At 33.8% G+C, this 20931-nt stretch overlaps 1 protein-coding gene across 2 annotated transcripts in view; it reads left to right on the top strand.

The window, feature by feature from the left end:
- LOC139968000 (uncharacterized) overlaps positions 1–20931 on the top strand; it is a 48536-nt gene that overhangs the window by 1334 nt on the left and 26271 nt on the right. The window contains exon 1 of one of the 2 annotated variants that reach the window (XM_071972266.1): positions 4641–4757. The exons of the other annotated variant lie outside the window; for it this stretch is intronic. The gene's annotated coding sequence lies outside the window, so the exon portion shown is untranslated. Of the gene's footprint in view, positions 1–4640; positions 4758–20931 lie in introns of those variants that run through there. 2 annotated transcript variants of the gene reach the window in all.

Here is a 20931-nt window from a genome sequence, read left to right as displayed (position 1 = left end):
TTGCTTGCGGAAGTACATTGTTGAGAGGACTATACTCGGTTGTTATAATTAAAGAATTGTTTCGAATCGACGTTTGCGGATTTTTACAACCCATCTTGCGGAAGGACACAATTGGTAATGAAAAAAGCGTTTCAAATGACTTTGATTCATGTGAAGATCAGTGTGTGGGCCTGTAGAAGTGAATGCAGGAGATAGCCCCTATTATGGATTGACTAAGGAGATGGCAGATAGTTAATTAAAACTTTCATTACAAATCTTGAAGGGAGAGAGAGAGGTGGAGAGATAGTGAAAGAAAAATCCATTACAGAAACAATGTATGAGATGCTTTATAATGCTATTGTTGCGAGGGAGAGACCAACAATTACATGATACATGCATCAACAAAGGATTCAATGAACTATTGTTGTAGAGTGACGTAGCAAACACTGTTTTAACGTCTTATAAATTCAACTTGAAACTACTTCTTGAACTGGGGTTCAGGTTTTTAAATTCCATTTCCATGGAATATAATACGGGGAACATATATCGAGATTAATATATCTCGAGAATATTTTTTTTTCATTTGTTTGTGACTAAATGCAATGCATGGGATTTCACTATGGTTACATGCCCGAATCGAATTAATAGGAACGTAAAGTATCCCTCGTGTTCTATTTAGTGGAAATGTAATCTGTTCAGGTGTTTCTTTCATCACGTTAAACAGCGTGACTTGTCAAGCCCTAGATAATTTCACAGGATAAGCTTTAAAAAGTTAGCCAACTGTTACTGACAAAAATCCCAGCATAAAGAAGGAAAGTTGATGTTTCGCGCAATGTTCCGATATACTTTTTGTGGGATATGCACTAAAATCTTCAAAAAAGCTGATAAAAAGTTTCGTTTCTACAACAACACCAACAACACCAACAACACCAACAACACCAACAACAACACCAACAACACCAACAACAACACCAACAACACCAACAGAGTTAAGACAAAAAATGAGATATTGAATGGGGGGAGGGGGGGGGGTGTATGGCCACCAAAACAGTTTTTAATTTCTGAAAATTTGAGTTAGTTTGATCGGGGTCACGTTAGTCGTTTACTCTTATTTTCCAAGGGTCCTTAAAAGTCGGTCAAGTATGAGTCGGAATTCTGTCAACAACACAGGTAAATTGACCTGTACTGTATTTAGTGAAGCAAAAAGAGGCATCTTTCGAGGGTATCAAAATATGAAGCGAAACTATGCGTTACATTAGTCAGTTATTTTCAATATTGAACGGCATAAGGAGTGCCCATGAAAATATGATTTTTTTTATCATATATACTAACATATAATTATCGAATTGATTGAATTAAGAATCCGCCGGAATTAATAGAACGCTATATTGGCTATATATTAATCGAAACGTTTAACGAAGGTTAAAATATAATCATATATTTACCGATTATTACAAGATTATAAATTTAGACTCTTTGTCAAATTGGGAAATGTGAGGAGGAGGGGTGGGGGGGTCGGGGTGGGGAGGGGGAAGAAGAGAAGGGAGGCGAGAGGATGGTTGTAAAGTATACATGCAGAGGAAGGAAATTGAAATGTCCCATTATCACTAATCTGCTGCTTCATAGTATTATACCTACATGGGTTTCATTAGTCAAGGCGGGCTTAATATCATTATGTCTGCACGCCGCCTTAGTGTGCCTTAAAGTACACGGCATATTATTGACAATACATTGATCCTTATATCCCATATTTTCGCGGTCACATAATTTCCCCTGGACCTCTCTGAACCCTCTGCCGTGAGGGCAATTAACCTATACATGAGAAAGTTGTGCTGTACTATAGCCCCAAATGGGGGACACTTTGTCTCTCTCCCAAACACCGTTCCGGGCAAAGCAAGGATCTAAATCTAAGGTGAAAGGGTAAAGAAGAGGCAGTAACTTAGAACCACTTGTGATTGTCAACAAAAATCAGTAAGCTATCAAACTCTACCCACGTTTCTATAAAGATGATCACTATTGCTGCCAACGGTTAGGCTTCTATACCTAGCCTTCCTCAAGTATTTCCACGAGAGTTTCCGAACATCTAATTAATTTATTCGCATCCGCAGTAATAACAGTTTTTATAACTGAAAATAACAAAGAGAACAAACGAGATTCATTCCCCATTGCTGTAAAATGCTTGTCCTTATTCCAACATGGGTGACCATTATTTAAATTTCTAGCATATTTAAGGCCAGAATGCTGATGAATTATAAGTATTTTGTGAAAGTCACTACAATGACACGGTTATCAACCGGTAGTCTATAGGCATACAATCTTTTATTTATTTTTCTTCAGAAATCATCACTTAACAAAAATATTCCATTCTTGACCTATTTCAGACTCGTTTTTTTATCGTTTGTTTTTTGTCTAATGGTCGTAAAATACTTTTCTTGAAATATAACCTGAATGATTCATTAAAAGTTTTACTATATGCTAAATGAAAAATGTTAATCGAACAGAAAAGTTTACAAGCTTCTCTTGCAAAAATCCGTACTGAAAATTCACTTTTTTTCTATTGCAAAGATATATAATGGATTATGAAATCCCGCGGATCTAGTCAAGCAAACATAATGCTGGACTTGTGAACTGTTAATGACTAACCTCATATATAGCTTGCCATATAGTCAAACTTCATTGAACACGTTTTATTTAAGACCTCGCTTCAATCGGAAGCATTGGTCTAAATGCTAAATTATACGTTCTATAAAAGACAGAAAGAAAGAAAAGAAAAGAAAGTAAAAAGGAAAGAAAGCAAGAAAGAAAGATGGAAATAAAGAAAGAAATAAAGAAAATGAGAACAAAAAACAGAACAAAAGAACAAAAGAAAAAGAAAGCAAGTAAGAAAGAAAGAAAGAAAAAAGTAAGAAATAAAGAAAGAAAGAACAAAAGACAGAAAGAAAGAACAAAAGAAAAAGAAAGCAAGAATGAAATAAAGAAATAAAAGAACAAAAGACAGAAAGAATGAACAAAAGAAAAGAAATTAAGAAAGAAAGAATATAAGAAAGAACAAATGAAAGAACAAAGAAATAACAAAAGAAAGAACAAAAGACAAAACGAAAGCAAAATGAAAAGGGAGAACGAAAGTCAGACAGAAATAAATAAAGAAAGAAGACTTCAGCGTTGAAGTAGAGTAATAGTGAAATGATATTCACTGTTTTTGTATGATTGTTGTTCAATATACTTAACCAAGGTCGTTACTAGTTGGCGAGAAGAACCAAAGGATGGGCATGTCGCAAAGTGTTATTTTTGCTAGCTTTTAAGATTAGTCTTAATCTGCTTTGTGAACATTTGAAAAGTAAAATGTAAACTCAATGAAAAATTATATATATATATATTTTTTTTGGGGGGGGGAGGGGGAGAAAATTTGAGTTAACCTTGAAAGGCCTACTTGAAATGATGACTTACAACAAATGAAAAGATGACTGTCATACTTTATTGCTGATAAAGATAAACTGTTCATACAAAGATGGGTTGATATTAATAGTAACTCTTAGTGCCGGTAATTATTAAGGAAGTATTATGACGTCACAACTGCATATGGTAATGCAAGTTTGAGTACAAAGCTGTTAAGATATGGCAAGTTTGAACGATGTCAAATACCCCCATATATATGCATTCGTACACACACACAAACATACATACATATATATATATATACATATACATATATATATATATATATATATATATATATATATATATACATATATACATATATATATATATATATATATATATATATATATATATATATATACATATATATATGGCAAAAGAAATCAAGATACTTTATCTGTTTCGTTATCGTGTCAAAATTACATAGTGGTAAACTTAGATCTCATATACAGACCAGAGACAGCAAAAATGTATAGTTTTAGAGAATTATTGCCCTATTTTATTTATACTTGTAATGTTAACAGAAAGACCATTTCATTCAGAATCTCTACACGCTTGACATGGCGCATAATAATCCTGGAGGCGATTGCGACAGATACCGTCAGTCTTCATAATATGATATAAATATCGTCTTACATCTGACCTAGATTACAACTCCGCTAGCCAGGTGTTGTGATTTTCCCATAAAATCTGCCTTCCGGTCTTGTTTGCTAATAACAGTATTTTTCTAAATGACTATGTCAGAAAGATATAGAGGGAGAATGTAAGAGAGAGAGAGAGAGGTATAGAGTCAGATGTGCCCGCCCACTTTCCATTGATACGATTTTGGTTAAAAGTACCTAAATCTCATCCATTTTTGGTTTCGATGATATAAGAGAAACCTATGTAGTCATGATGGCGTGTGTGTATATTAGTGTGTGTGTATGGGCATGTCTAGGCCTCACAACTGGTGACATGGTGTAACTTGCACCTGCACTTCATACTTACATATGCTCCACATCGAACCGTACTGTTTTTTTTTGTGAAGGTGAAAGGTCATCTGAGATCACCAGAGGTCAAACTGTGAAAACCTTGTGAACACGATATCTCTATAGTTAGGAAGCATGGGAACTTTTCATACTTCTATGCATTAGGGTGACTACAAGAACCCTATTGTATTTTTGTGGAAGCCAAATTGAACAAATACTATGCAACAGTGTCGCTCCCCGCCACGGAGATAACAAGAATACGTAGTGTGATTTAAAGCTAAGCATTGATAAGATTACACATAGGTATATACAGTAGAGAAGTTGAAATTGTCAAAACAGGGGGATTTTGGAGGACAGCTCTCTGGTCAACCTGTGAGTAGCTTCTTGTTTTATTTAAATAATAAAGAATGATTCCTTTATCTGTGAAACGAAACGCTGTCTCGAAAATAGCATGAATAATATTGTAATCATAAATGTGTAATGCAATGCTTCTTCTGAAAACAGGTGCAAAGATCGTGCGCAGTTTAGAAATCAGTTCTGGTACTAATGTTTGGTTTCATCGTCTGTTCTGTCTTGGTTCCATTTCATTGTTTATCTTCATCCGTGTCTGTATATCTGTTCGTCTGTATGCATGTAATGATCGTGATGTCAAAATGTAAACCATGTCTCACGTTACCAATTTAAACGGAAGCAAGGAGAAGCCACAGAGCTCGTCAAATAGGATTATATTCTGAGAGATAAGTTGATAGTTAAGCTATATGGTCACACTCCGTAAGATATGTGAGTGTGTGGCAAATGTTACCAGAGTTGGAATTGTGGCGAAGGGAGGGGGTGGGGCAGGGGGGGGGTGGGGGCGGAGGCGGAGGAATCGCTCAAAAGTCAGTTGAATTCAGTCCTATATAGGGATAGAGTGAGCATCATGACGGGAGGGGGTCTAATAGAGAGGTGTCCCTAAGCGTGAGAACAAAATATTAAGAATATTGAAAATTACTCATCGGTTAATGGCCTTGAGGAGACAGGTAGTTAGTTCACTTAAAACTTTCTTCTCACGGATGATATGATATATGTAGTGTTTGTATTAATAGAATAAATATAAAACCAAGGAACAGTTTCTTTTAAAGGGGAGGGGGAGGGAGATCTACCAATCTACCATGCCAACCCCCCCCCCCCTCCTTCGATTACGGCCCTGTTATGTTGACAAACATTTAGTTTGCTGTGAAACTGTATGACATGATTTTAACTAAAAATATTCAAGTTGCTTGAATATCCTTGCATACACATCTTCAACATGGCCGTACGCTATAGCCCTGGAATACAATTCAACATTCTGTGTGCACATGTTATATGATACCTATAAATTGCATGTTGGCAGATAGCGAACTCTCTTTACGCACTTTAACTTTGTATTCCCTGTTACGACGTTATGTAAGTTATCGAAAAGCTCCCTATAAATCATCAAAATTTAGTGGTGCATACTTGTAAATTTTCGCGTAATATGGCCTCGAAGAAGCCAATAATTTGATATTTATGTAAAGAAAGGTTGTACCTTATAAAAGCAGAAGTTTGCAGACAGGTACAACATCACACCAACCTTAATAACTTTCCCAAAATTTCTTTTTCTCTCCTGTTCACCTATAACGATGTTACGTGAGATTGTATAAGTCTTTTCCAAGGTCTTTTAATAACCTTTTGCTTTACATCACGCTGTACTTTTCTGTCTTTTATTGTAACATACTCACCGAAGGACACCTTCTTTCCAAACTGATTATAAGTTTCATCGATAACAAGTTGACTCTTACTATGTTGGTTTTACCTTGGAAACAAAAACTAATATTACATAATATATAAAATATGTATAGCTAAACTTTAAAACGATTTATTATAGGCACAAAATAAGTTTCGTATGTTGTTTGACCGTTAGAAAGACTTTTGTCAGTCTAGGTTTAATGTAATGCTTATATCACATTTTAAGTTTTTGAGATATGATCATATGAACATCTGAGTTGACTGGACTAATGAGTCTAACAAACATAGCCCCAAGTAACATGTTTTACAATGTATTAAAAAGTGGTCAAATGATGTTGAAAAAATGTCACCAAAGAGTGCCATTCATACGAATTTAAAAAGAACATGTTTTGAGAGAGATATCATTTATAAAACAATGGAGCCAAAGTCACCACCAGTTTGGTTTAAAAGTAGCATTACAGAGATTATTTTCAACGTAAATATCTTAAAAGCCAGAAAATTTATAAAAACAAAATAATAATAGTAACAGCATATATACCTGAGAGAGTTTCGAGGGGCCATGGAAAATATTATCTGTATTCTCATTTTTCATTAAAAAAATATATTTATAAATGGAAACGCATGATGAACGGGTCCAAGCTTAATTTGTCTTCGAACCCGATCTGACGCATGGCTCATCTCTGGAGACTGTGTGCAAATGTGCATATTGTACAAATAACCACATTTTGTCTCATGACTCAAGATTATATTAGCAGATTGTGTCAGAGTCAACACAGGTGGCATATCTAAGAAAAGCGTAACTGTATCAAAAAACAAAACAATTTAAATTTAAAAAAAATACACAATTTAACTTCAATTTAATTTCTTTCTTTGCCTGTAGCTTCAATTTGTGAGATTGAGATTATCACATACCAACTACCAATTTTTACACCAAACCCTCTTCTCGCCACCTCTACCCCATTAATAAATAGAATAATGACCTATGAAAGCTGACATTTTTTTATTCTCTCTACCCGAAATTAGAGCGTATTTTCCCTTTTCTTCTTACCCGTGAAGAAACTTTTGCCAAGACAGACCGGTATATAACCTTTCCCATTTAAAGAATACCAGAGAGACCCTTATAGCGACAATAACTGGTCGATATTTTGTTTTGTGTTACTATCAAATTCAGAGAAGATTTTTATCTTAGAAAACTTAATACAACACGAAGGCCCTCTTGTTTAGTCTGAAGACATATATGTAACAAAAATAGAGAAACTTAAAGGTTTGTCGTTTTATCACATGAATTAAAAGACAAGCAATTTTGTCAAAATATATCATCCAAATTAAAGTAAAAATTAAGTAAAAGAAACAAAGGAAAAAGAGAAGACATATAAAAGAAAATAAAGTAAGAATTTAATTAATTTATATTTTTAAATTGCTTAGTGTGATATGGCAACTTAAAAGAATAAGACAGAGCATACACAGTTTTACACAGCTAACCGCAAAGGAGATTGTAGAATTTACTCTCTGCAAAGTGCCTAAGCAAATATAAATAAAACCTGCTGTTCTTTTGAATATCACTCCCACCCTCTGTAAATACAAGAAGGCGATCACAGGAGGAATTTAGAGGAAGAAAGACCAATTTCAGAGGAGCGTATTTGGTTAAGAGGTGTGTGTGTGTGTGGGGGGGGGGGTGGCAAATTAAAGTTTGCCCAAACAAATTTCGAAAAGTTTATTGGTAACTGGATTTCAGACGATAAGTGTAACGTTGATAAAAGCGGGACGCCTGATGCCTCTACAAACAGTCAAAATGTAAGGGTTTGTTTAGGCTTTGTAAGATATATCATGCTTACCACCTTACAAAAAGTAAGGGAAAATCCAAGCTCCAATACCCTAAAAAATCGACATAGGCCTATATGCAGTTGCGTACATTTAGGCGTATTTGGCAAGGTAACGGGCCAAAGCGGGCTTCTATATACTGCGCATGCTCGTAACAACGAATCAATGTAGCGTGCTCACGTTTGTCGAATAATCCACGACGATTCGACGGTATTCAACATTGTGATAAATGGGATAATGTTACCAAGTTAGTACAAGTACAAGAACGTTTCCGAATAATTTTCTTCTTCTTCTTGCAGGAATTACTATTAGATAAAGGCTCCCATTTTGTGATATCTATGGTTACATTTACAACAATAGCAACTGGACACGGTACGCGCAATAATCCATAATAGCATTATACCGCCCCATGCATGTATGATTTCGAGAACGCGTTCTTGCGCTTACGCGATGTAGGATTTCCATGACGCGTATTCTAACTTCTAATACACGTTACAATTGACTAACTTCCGGGCTTAACCCTTTCAACGAGTAGTCAGTACGTTATGCAGTATGTTACAGCGCAATTAGAAGCCTAATTCATTAATATATATATATATATATATATATATATATATATATATATATATATATATATATATATATATATATATAAATATATATATATATATATATATATGTTCATATATATATATATATATATATATATATATATATATATATATATATATATATATATATATATATATATATATATATATATATATATATATATATATATATATATATATATATATTCATATATATACCGTACAACACGTACCGTATGTACTAAGCCTCGCTTATATGAAAGATTTTAATATGGGATGCTTATTTTCCCCTTGAAAGAAGAAGAGAAGATGGAGCAGTACAAAAAAAAAACCTCTATTGATCTTTGCATCCGAAATGGGGCCAAAAAAGCGGAAAGATAGTTTACTTTTTGACTCGTGTTTGTCAAGAGATGTGAGAGTTTGATTAAGTTCTTTTTGTTTCCTTACTGGCAGAACAGGTCAACCTATAAGAGAGTTTTGTCAATGTTAAATGATTCGCCATCAAGGACCGTTCTTTGTTTATGTATACAACAGAGTATATCAGTAGACTAGACCTATATCGTATACACATAGGCCTATATATGCAATATACTCGACAGGTTTACATTAAACGTGCTCAAGTTGGCTATCTCTCCATCTCTCTTTCTCTCTCTCTGCAAACATAGAGGCAATAGTCAAATTAGTGGAAACAAATCTACCCATATTGAGGAAATGATGGGGAAACCTTTCAATTATCCCTTTGAAAAGCTTTTCGTTTGAACATTTTTTCATATTATTTATATACAGATAGGTAAGTTCTTTAGTAATTGAGTGGTGTTGCCATAGGATCGCCAGGTTAGGTAAGATCTTGTTTTCGTTTTGGGGGGTTTCTCTTGTTGTTAACGTAGGGCTACCGTGTTGAACCACAGAGAATGGAGCGCAAGATCAGACTCAATCAGAGGCGACGTTGAGCGATTGATATATGGCAACGGTACTATGAGTAGGATATGTGGATCGGGAGAGGGGTATGGGAAGGTGGCGTGGGGTAGGAGGGAGTGGTTTAACACAAGTGTAGGTATATGGGGGAAGTTATCAACTACATCTTCTACAAATGATAACGATGAACGAGATATTCACAGAGATATGCATATTACACATCTGTCTTCGATCTTTGTTATGTTAATCTTATACCAATCAATAAAGTACTTTTCAGACAGGAACATCCAAGAAAGATTTTTTTCTTAAGACTAGTAGCTGTAGCGCTCCCACTTTTTATTTCAACAAATTTAGCATTAAAATGAGCGAAATCTCTTAAATGCTCGTTTAAAGCGAAATTAATGATGACGTCATCTCCTCGGTGCAGTCTTCAATGTTAATGTCCTAATAACTCAACTCACCCAAACCATGTTCTCGTCAGTTTGTTTTTAACAGTAAGTTTTTATTTATTGTTTCCCCGACTTTTTCGCTTGATTTAACCTTTTGAAGCAGTTTCCTTTGCTTTCAGATCTGACAAACTATAACATCCAAATATAAGTACGAGGAATTTATTGCTTTAGTTCACTAAAATACAGCTGCTATCACTTAAAGCCATATCCCTAATTTCAAATTCTAACGATCCGATAAATTGATACTTCAAACGACATTAATTTCTCCGGTAAAGAATGTTTTTCTGTCAAAACGTTCCTACTTTTTCCCGCTCAATTTAACCATTTCTAGATTTTAATTCATTTCTTATTAAACAAAAGAGGAAAAAACATGTCCCATGAGACAGTGGTCTTGTGGCCAAGACATAAGTTTTAAAGATTGTTTTCTTGGAGATGCTAAAGCAATGTTCCGCTTCAGAATTCAACCTAGTTCTACCATACATATACAGCCAAAAAAACATGATTTACGGTATCAAGTTGGCACGTTAAGCCGTCCTGATTTAGTAATAAATCTATTTCATCGTACTATAGGCAAAAAAAATTGGCGTCCCATGAGATGGAAGCTTTATAAAGCAAATGTCCCTAATTCAAATTTGAAGTACTTGAATAAAATGTCAGTCATGTATAGGATATTGAAAACATTTTTAAGGGGCAAAAAAGAAGAAGAATAATGAGAAGAAGGAAAGAAATTATAAACAATTCTGTGAATAGGTTTAAGGGAGAAAAAATAGGTGAAACGGGTAAACTGTTACAATAGGTATCGATAAATACCTATAGGTATATACACGTACTCCTGGCTTATTTGTCATCCAGAAATACAAATTTCAAATTTGTCCAATGACGCGCTATACTATAGGCTTGATCACCAAGTCGTATTCATAACAGCATCGAACGATAAAGAGATATGTTATTACTAATATAGAAACGATTGTCTCGTGTTAAAAATGACGATTCATTCTCAATTAATTTCAAGTTAATTTGACATTGGCAATCACCTTCGAGGTTACTTGGAATCAATATTGTAAATATTAGAAGTCTTATGTATTTCTCTTTACAGTGTTGGTAACGGAGGATCGATAATATCTTCTTTTTTTCTATATACATATATAAAGACGTCATCTTACTGTACAGGTGTACTATATATACTAATATATACTACTGTATACTATATACTACTACTACTACTACTACTACTACTACTACTACTAGTTCTACTACTACTTCTACTACTACTACTATTATTACTACTACTACTACTACTACTGCCACTACTGCTACTACTACTACTACTACAACTACTTCTACTGCTACTACTACTACTACTACTACTACTACTGCTGCTACTACTGCTGCTGCTACTGCTGCTGCTACTACTACTACTACTACTACTACTTCTACTGCTACTACTACTACTACTACTACTACTACTACTACTACTACTACTGCTACTACTATTACTACTGCTACTACTGCTGCTACTACTACTACTACTACTACTACTACTATACTACTACTATATATATATATATTGATAGAAACAAATAGAAACAAAGTTGTTGGTTGCCAGCATTTAATCACATTACTATCATACCTTATATTAATCTTTATCATCTTGCAGGCACGTCGCCTATTCTCCTCAAATACGATAAAGATGGCAAATATGCCACGCTTAATATCCCAATGGAATACATATCGAAAGAAAATTCCAAGTAAAATCGTATTTGTATACTCCCAGACTGCACGTTTGTCCCACTAAATAAAAACAAGACAGTAACCAAAGTAATAAAATCTTGTCAAAACTCAGGCTATTTATACAACAGTCGAAAACACAAACTAAAAAAGTACAAAAACCGTACTTTTTTGGGGGGACAAATAATTACATCTCATTCTATTCCTGTAGGATTCCTCGAGCTAAGTGTATAGTGTCGCTTCCGGATAAGAAGAGACAACTTCAAGTAATTAACACTTCTATTTTAGAACAACAGATGGGGGTCTCTGGGAGCAACATCACCTTTACACTACGGTTATAATGAACTGCTATCTGATTGTGTTACATCTATCTGAGGACAGGTCTCTTTTACGTCATCTTAAACAAATTGTCCCTGTGATATGGAATTATTGACAATCTTTTTGAGTAAATATCTTATCAATTTTTAACCGATTGATAAATCTTCATAACTGATGAATAGGGAAACTCATAGTTCAGGCTTTCTGTGAAATAACAAAAATAATCAATTCTTCGCAAATTCACTAATTGATTCAAACTGTATATAGGATGATCTAAAAATCTATTGTTTTAGAATAATCGGAATATATCGGCCTAATGAATTCAACATTTACAGCAAAATGGCTAATGGTCTGTGAAATTAATCAACCCCCCCCCCCAAAAAAAAAGAGAGAAAAAAAAGAAGAAAAAGGACAATGTTAATTTGATAAAAATATTGAATATATTAATTTATAATCCTTCTGACAAATTGTCACGCATTTTGAAAGAAGAACAATAGAATGGTGACTTTTTAAAAAAAAAAAATTGTGTGTGTTTTGTTGTTGGTTTTGCATATTGGAAATTTTTGGGCTTGCTATAACATACCTTTTTAGTTAATATTGTAACATTTACAGCATTTATGTTATACAACATTTAAGTTAGAGATATCGCTCACATTTATATATTTACGTTCATTGTTTTATAAGACTATATAGGGAAGAATCAATGATTGTTAGAGGAATCTCAAAAACAAACGACTCTTTCCCAGCACGTCAACACTTTAATATAACACAACTGTCATAATAGGCCTAGACTCCAAGGACTATTCGGTCGCCTTGTTATGTATTATGTCAAAAACCTACAATCTTGGAGCCGCATTAACCCGACACTCTCTTCGGTGTGGTGGGGGTTGTGATGGTACATACTTTAGAGTCTGCATGTCAACATGAGACCTTAGCACTACTCTCTCTATATATAGTAAATATATATGGTCTAATTATTGTGTTTTGCACCATTTAAACTCCATATATTATGAAAGATACAAATCTTTCCCCAAAGGCAAAGCGTATATATGAATGTTTACAACACACAAGTGTTTCAAACACGTTAATATAACTTGACCTGTCTTTTGTTGTCAGGTTTGACTGCCAAATTATTGACCCAGTTTGACAAAAATCTCAACAGAAGTGAAAAAGGATGAGAGAGGACCCCTGAGATTTACTGACGTCATATCAAAATAATAACAAATAACATCTCTTTTTCCCAGTAAATGTTAATATCCTTTCTTGTTATTTTTTCCCTTCCTGTTATTGTTTAATACATTTATGATGTATTAAAAAAATTGTCCGCTCGAAGTTGGCGAACCGAACAAAGCAAACGTTGGCAGAAAAAGAAAAGGACGAAAAAAGAAGAAAAAAGAGTGAAGAGTAGAAGAAAAACATCTCAGAAAACAAAACTTGAGAAAGGTTTACAATCAATGAAAAACATGTTAACTCGACATTTGGCTGGTCTTGTATGTCCCTATAAGTCTTCCGTACAAAATTGAGTCTATATTTTATTTGCTATTGTTAATATATATATATATATATATATATATATATATATATATATATAAATCAGGCAAAGAAACAAAAAAACAGCCCTCGATAGGTTCTCGCAATATTTATATGAAGATTATAATTTCAACTTCGTAAATTTTGTAATAAATTTCTAACAAGAGTAGGCGGTCAATCTCATCGGGTTTAACAATTATTTGGCCTGTAATAAGCATCGAAAAAGAGAAAGAGTTTATTAAGAGCTTGCTGCTGCTAGCGGTCACCAAGATTAAAAATTATTATTATTATTAAAACCGCGGTTCTTATATGCCGCCCGTGTTTGAGCTGTAACCTGAAATTGATATGTTGTTAGCGAAACTAGGTCACCCAGCGCGACACGAATATCAGAGAGGAGTTAAAGAGTGTATTTGAAAAAAATATCTTTTGAAAAGGGGGAGTAGCTAAGTCTATCAAACATGAGCAAGAATTGTACAAGATGTTATGAAAAAGAAGACAGGAGCAAGGGGTGGGGATGGTGTGGGGGGGGGGACGTCGCGGGAAGAACAAAACAAAAGACTGAAAAAGAAACTACATTTAATATACAAAGATATAACGGCATATGATTTTCACGCTAGCAGTCGATTTCACCGGCCTAGTTCTTGACAAAGATAAAAGTACATTCCGAACATTGACTTCAAGTTGCCAGAGGCTGATTAATAATACCAGCTTTGTACGATTCATTTAGGCCTTTCTTTCACTTGTAGGACAGCTGGGGGGGGGGTAGGGGGAGGTCTTGCCTTCCCCCAGATATAGGGAAGTAAAAATTTTGGGAACCTAGTGTTGGAACAACGTCGAAATAAAAAAGCTTTACACAAGCTCGAAAAGATCACAATCATTTAGACGCGTCGGTCTGTTATTCCGCATTAAGTGACGAATGCAAGCTAGCCGAGATCTCGAGTCGCGTGTTAACCCTGGCGTTCACACTACAATTTTGATCGCCCTCGCGGGATCAGGATCACCTCCGAATGGGTGATGTGAGGTCTGATCCTGAGTATGCGAGCGTTTACACTAGTCTTGATCGCCCTTGTGGGATCACGATCCCCTCCGAATGGGAGGTCACGATTGCGGGGTCTGATCCTGAGTATGCGAGCGTTTACACTAGTCTTGATCGCCCTTGTGGGATCACGATCCCCTCCGAATGGGAGATCACGATTTCGAGGTCTGATCCCGAGTATGCGAGCGTTCACACTACAATCTTGATCGCCCTTGTGGGCTCAGGATTCCATTGCTTTCTCAGAATGTGAACAAGGAAGGCTAAAGTGAGTTTCATCCTTTTTGAGTTTTATACAGTAAACAATAAATCTTATCAGTACAGGGTTTAGGAATTCTTGTTGCTGAAATATTTCATTTCATAGCAAATAAAATATGATATATTATGATATTATGATATATATATATATATATATATATATATATATATATATATATATATATATATATATATATATATATATATATATATGAGTCACTCACGTGACGAATCGACAAAGCTATTTTCAGCACGTGATCAGTATTCAAAACAACACGTCGAACGTAAGTGAAAATACGGATGTGAAAGTAGGACGATACTGATGAACGAATTGACCTTTTACTTTCCTCTTTTAGGAAATTCTAATTTAATCTAAAAATCATAGTTCAAATTGATCTTTTGATATAAAAGGAGGATATTTCTAAAGCGTTGGATTGTTTACATCCTTTTTTTTTCTTTCATTCCTCCTCCGCATTTTCAAAAAATATATTCTAAAAATTTTAACTAGAAAAGTCGATCGATTTTTATGTTATGTATGACGTCATCAAACCATTATATTGAGGGCTTTCCTTATCCGCTCTCATTTAAAATTAGATAATTTTTTCGTATTTTTTTTTAATTCTGTGTCCAATCATTTGATGAGTTTATTTATATTTTATGTGTAAACATATATATTGATTGACGTATAAAAAAGAGTAAACCTTATAACTACACACGGCCATGTGGGCGATCAGTCAAACGGATTTCTATATCAGAAACAGCCGACACTAAACGACACTAAAGAACTAGGGCAAAGATCTTTCCGAGTGTTTTACGCGCAGATCCTTATTTTCAAAATCTCGATTATTTTCTACCGATTGATGATTCAGGTTAATCTTTCTGTTTACATTCAGATTTCTCGTCCTTTTACTTAATTTACCTGAACCATTAGCCACTCAATTAACTGGCTTTCTACTCAATAAGGATATTGAAAGCCGCATAATTACCTAAGAACTTTCCACGTGTCGTTCCTTAATCAAAGCGACCTGTATTCTATGTGATTGACAATTTTCGCTGCACTATAGACACTTCCGATTGGATTTGGATCTGGATATATATATATATATATATATATATATATATATATATATATATATATTTATTTATTTATATATATATATATATATATATATAGCCTATATATAGCCTATATATAGCCTATATATATATATGTATCCAAATCCACTATAGACACTTCCGATTGGATTTGGATATATATATATATATATATAGCCTATATATATAGGCTATAGATATAGGCTATATATATATATATATATATATATATATATGGAGGCTATATATTATATATGCCTATATTGTTTGTGAACTTTTATGCATCTTCATTTAAAAACCACAACCTTGTAGCATTTCGTATGGCGAAGATATGTCTCTTTAAAGATTTATTATTAGTACATTAGTATAAGGTATTTTACCACATCAGAGTTTATTATATATCATTATGGTAATGCTTTTTTGTTCACTCAGTCATACTTAACTCAAATATTCATAGAGTAAAACATTAGGTCATAATTCAAAATAATAAAATGCCATTTTTCATGAAATTCCAAAAGAGAATGGCAAACGTATCAAACGCATCAGTTATCAATAATATATTAGCAAGGATATTATTAAAGGAAAGTATAGCTTCTGAAAACAATTTCCGTTATATCACAGCTCCCATAGTGTGATCCACAAGATAAGGTTCATTCAAATAACCAAATTATGAGTTAGAGACAAGGTATCAAGATGAGGGTTTCAACTAACAGTGTGGAATCTTTTATTTTTTTTACATAATGAGTGTCACAATATTTACCACTGAAGTACTCGTTTAAGTTTTACGTCGACCAATGACGTAATTAACGAGGTTGAAAATCTCTATATGCGATAAAAGTAATGTGAAGAAGAGAAATGTTATTCTTGGAACGAAGATATTTTCATTCCAAGACAAAATATTGTTGATTTAGTTTTATTTCTTTATCTGAGCCGGCTTCGTGAGACTACAATGTCATGACAAAAGTTTAGTAATAAAACCACAACATAAAGTGTCGACCTTTTCATTGTTTAGTAGTAAATTTAACTGGGTGCTGATAGGGTATAATAAAAAACATAACTAACGAGCTACGTGGAATGCAGCTAAGTTGGTTTCTTAGATTTCCTCTGTCATAACATTTTAACTGCTTGACAAACATCGTCCGTGCAAATACAATTACATTTATCTATACAGTTTAAAACCTTAGACAGAATTAAAAGAGTTTTGACCTCATTTGCGGGTGTCTTATGAAGGTAAAAAATACTACAATAAAAATCCACTTAATAAATGAATGTGGTAATAAATTAAACTGCAACTTGAAAGTAATAAAGTTAGAAGGATTTAAAAACACGAACCTCTTTCCATTAAGTAAACTTTGAGGTAAATAATGTGAACGGCGTTCTATATTATATATGAGTCCTGTATACAAAACACCTGGCAGGAAATTACACTCGAAGATAAAAAACTACTTTTGTTTTCTTTTCACATTTGTTGAATGATATTTAAAGTTACTGGTTAACTCTTGTAATCCATTATGTGTGTAAATGTACTGTCAACTTAACCAAAAAAAAAAAATCGTTGCTCTCCAGACAGTAAAATATTCACCTCTTGGCTGTAAATTTTCAAATCAACATGAGCTTGTCATCCTGAGTAAGTCAAATTGCAAATTCTACGCTTCAATCGTGCCCGAGATAGAATATCGTTTACTCACGAGGAAATGACGAATATAATATATATAAAAACAAAGGGAGGAACACAAAATCTCTTTAGGTTTAATCGTCTTAATTTCTTAGGCAAAACAAGAAAGGGGGAAAGTTAACAAATGGCAGCTATATTCCGCCTGAATGAATTTCGATTTCGCTAAAATCGTTCACTTTTTTTTCTATGTCTGAATTTTTCTTTTTAAGACATCAATCATCACTGGCCTGATCATTAATGACAATATTTGAAACAGACTGTGATTATTCCCTTTAAAAACTCCCATATGTTAATTTATTACTGTTTAACATGGATTAAACTCAAGACAAATATTATTTGAAAAATTGAACCATGTTGACAAAGAGGTAAATAAGCCGAATAAAGTATAATTTCAAAGTAATAATTAAAACATAAAAATTCCTCTTCCTACCCATACACCCCGATGAACTAGATAACAGAAACACGAAATGAAGGGGAAAAAGAGGTTTTTTGCCTATACTTGTTTGATATGGGCAAGAGCTGAACAAAAGAAACGTGTAAAGCGTATTCACTATATGAACCTAACAATACCCGATTTGTGAAGCAGACCACGCTAAAAAGCTAATGGCATTGCTGTAGTTCGGAAAACAGATCCTTGGAGTTAATGGACGTACAAGGATAAAGTGTAGCGCTGGATCACTAGTAATTGACATGCCATAGAGATGCTACCAAGCGTTGATATTTTAGTATACGATAGTTAACCGTGTTTGTAAAATGATGTTGCGTTGTATATACATATATATATAAATATATGTATATATATATATATATATATATACATATATATATATATATATATGTATATGTATATGTATATGTATATATATATATATATATATATATATATATATAAATATATATATAGATATATTTAGGTATATATATAGGTTTATATGTATAGTTAACCGCGTTTGTACCACGGTGTGGCTATATATATATATATATATATCCACACCGTGGTACAAACGCGGTTAACTATCGTATACTAAAAGCATTCAAAAGGTTTCAAGCATTAATCAGAAAACGAAAAAAAAAAACTGATAACGCACTATCTTTCATCCATTTAGAATTTTTCGAGATGACCCTGATGTCAATATTTAATTTGTAGAGATTTTTCTTCTTTATATTGGCACTCCAGAATATCGTCTACCCACGCAATTTTTATTGGGTCATTGGTTCAGAGTGGAAGATTAAAAAATATTAAATATTTTCCACTTACTGACGTTGCAACGGCCAAAAATGTAATCATAAAAAAAAGCTTTGTTTTATTTCTTAGGCCAAGGGCTTTTTCAGTCAAAATACAGATGTGTATCAATTTGTGATGTTCATGTGCTTAAACATAGGCAATAAGTAGCACGTTAATGGGCGTCACTATGGTCACCCAATTTGCTGGCTAGTCAATTACATATAGGCCTATATAAAGTTTAAAATTTAATTCCTAAAACAAAATATTGCCAATATAAACAGGAAATTTCAATTTTCAAGTCCAATTTTCAATTTCAACTTTCAATGTCAATTTTCAATTTCAAGTTTTGCTTCAAATTGATTTCTCAAATGTTTGTACAAGATTAATACAAAACTAAAATTACAGTAGGAATGTTAACATATGAAAGGACACTAGAAAAACAGCATGGCTGTTATCTCAGCTAGTGACCAAGAAAGATACCCAAAAAATTGCATTATTTGTACCGGCAAGTGTTTGTGATCAGTTTAGGATATCTAACAAATCTTGTAGTCACCATTCAGCCCCTTTAAGGCTGTTCAATAGATCAGCTAACATAGGAAACTTGCTATACCTGTCAAGGTACTTTTCAATCATTTTTTTTCGTTCTTTTTCTTTGGCTGACGTATACAACTATACAAACTAAATCAAAGAATCTTGTTCGGAATCACGACAGCTATATTACATAGGAGTTTCGGTGGCGGGGATGTCAAACAATTACTAGCATCGCCGAATGGTGCGATTTTTGTTGCAAGCACAAAATCCTGTCAGCACCTATGTTTAATCAATAGCAGTACACTCTTAAAACCAATTGCGCGCGATTAGCACCCATCTTTTTTTGTTTATACGCCTGTTCTTATTGATTTGTTTTAAACAAGACCACAAGTGGCTACTTGAGAGGCCGCGTCCAATACTGGGAGGATGAGATCATAAATATGACACAGCCGACGAAGGTCCCCATCAGTTGCCTAACGACATCACTCAATTTTAATGAAGTATATGTGATGGAAATGCAGTCTCTTGGTCAATAAAGTTTCAACGGATTCTCCGTAGGACATTTGAGTTGCGCTCTTCTTCTTTTTTTTTTAATTTGGTATGCGCTCGTCTTTACATATCTAAGTATAGACATACGACATTCTATCTATCAAAGGAGTCATTTACATATTAATTACGATGAACAGAATAACGTGTGTGCTCGACGCGTTATTAACAGTTCATTATTATAACTTTTATGACGCCATATACCGTAATGAACAATCAATAAATTGGATTAATTATCCTCATTCATTCACGGATTTTTATAATTATTATAACAAGGATGAAACCCGTTCGAGAATTCAGTGGGAAGATCATTAACATACTTGAAGCAACAATAAGAACTTGTATTAGACATAAATCAAGATAACACACACACACACACACACACACACATATATATATATATATATATATATATATATATATATACATTAACTGAAGCATGGCGCTTATATATAATAAATTACCTTTCTATGGTGTGCATGCTTTCGTATGTTGTTAGCTCAAATAATCTCTGTCCATTATATCAGTCTACTTCTTTGTTTCTTCTTCATAAAAACACGTGATGTCTATTTTGAACGTACTCGACTTTAGTAGACCATAGAAAATGAAGATCTGCCTTTCGCCTGAAGGTCCGTTTTACAAACTGTTCTGTTAATCAAATCTAATTGGCCATTAGTACGTTGTTTTGTGTCTCAATGCAGCTCTAAGGGCTGTATAATCTCCCATACCATTTAAAAGTCAAAGACTGTTACAGATTTTTCTCTTTTTCTCTTTCTCCACCTATTTTTCTCTCTCCACCTCTCTCTCCCTCTCTCTGTCCCTCTCTTATTTATTTGCCAATAACAAAGATCTTGATCAATAGCGACTTGGATAACCGAGCATTTCTGCCAAAATATTGACCTAAGTATTTAAGTCACCTGTACGGACACTGAATCACTGCAGGCTACGACTACCGTGGTCTTACTAAGGTACATGCTTGATATATGATTGACCTAGGTTTAAATTCGGGCAAAAACAAAGTGACTTTAACAGACAGTGACATTTTCTTCCGCCCACATGTTACAACCTTATTAAAAACATGTCTGA

The sequence above is a fragment of the Apostichopus japonicus genome, chromosome 5 (assembly GCF_037975245.1).
Source record: "Apostichopus japonicus isolate 1M-3 chromosome 5, ASM3797524v1, whole genome shotgun sequence".
In the NCBI taxonomy this organism is placed as follows: domain Eukaryota; kingdom Metazoa; phylum Echinodermata; class Holothuroidea; order Aspidochirotida; family Stichopodidae; genus Apostichopus; species Apostichopus japonicus.
Note: the sequence above shows the minus strand (reverse complement) of the source record. Positions and strands in the feature narration are given on the sequence as shown.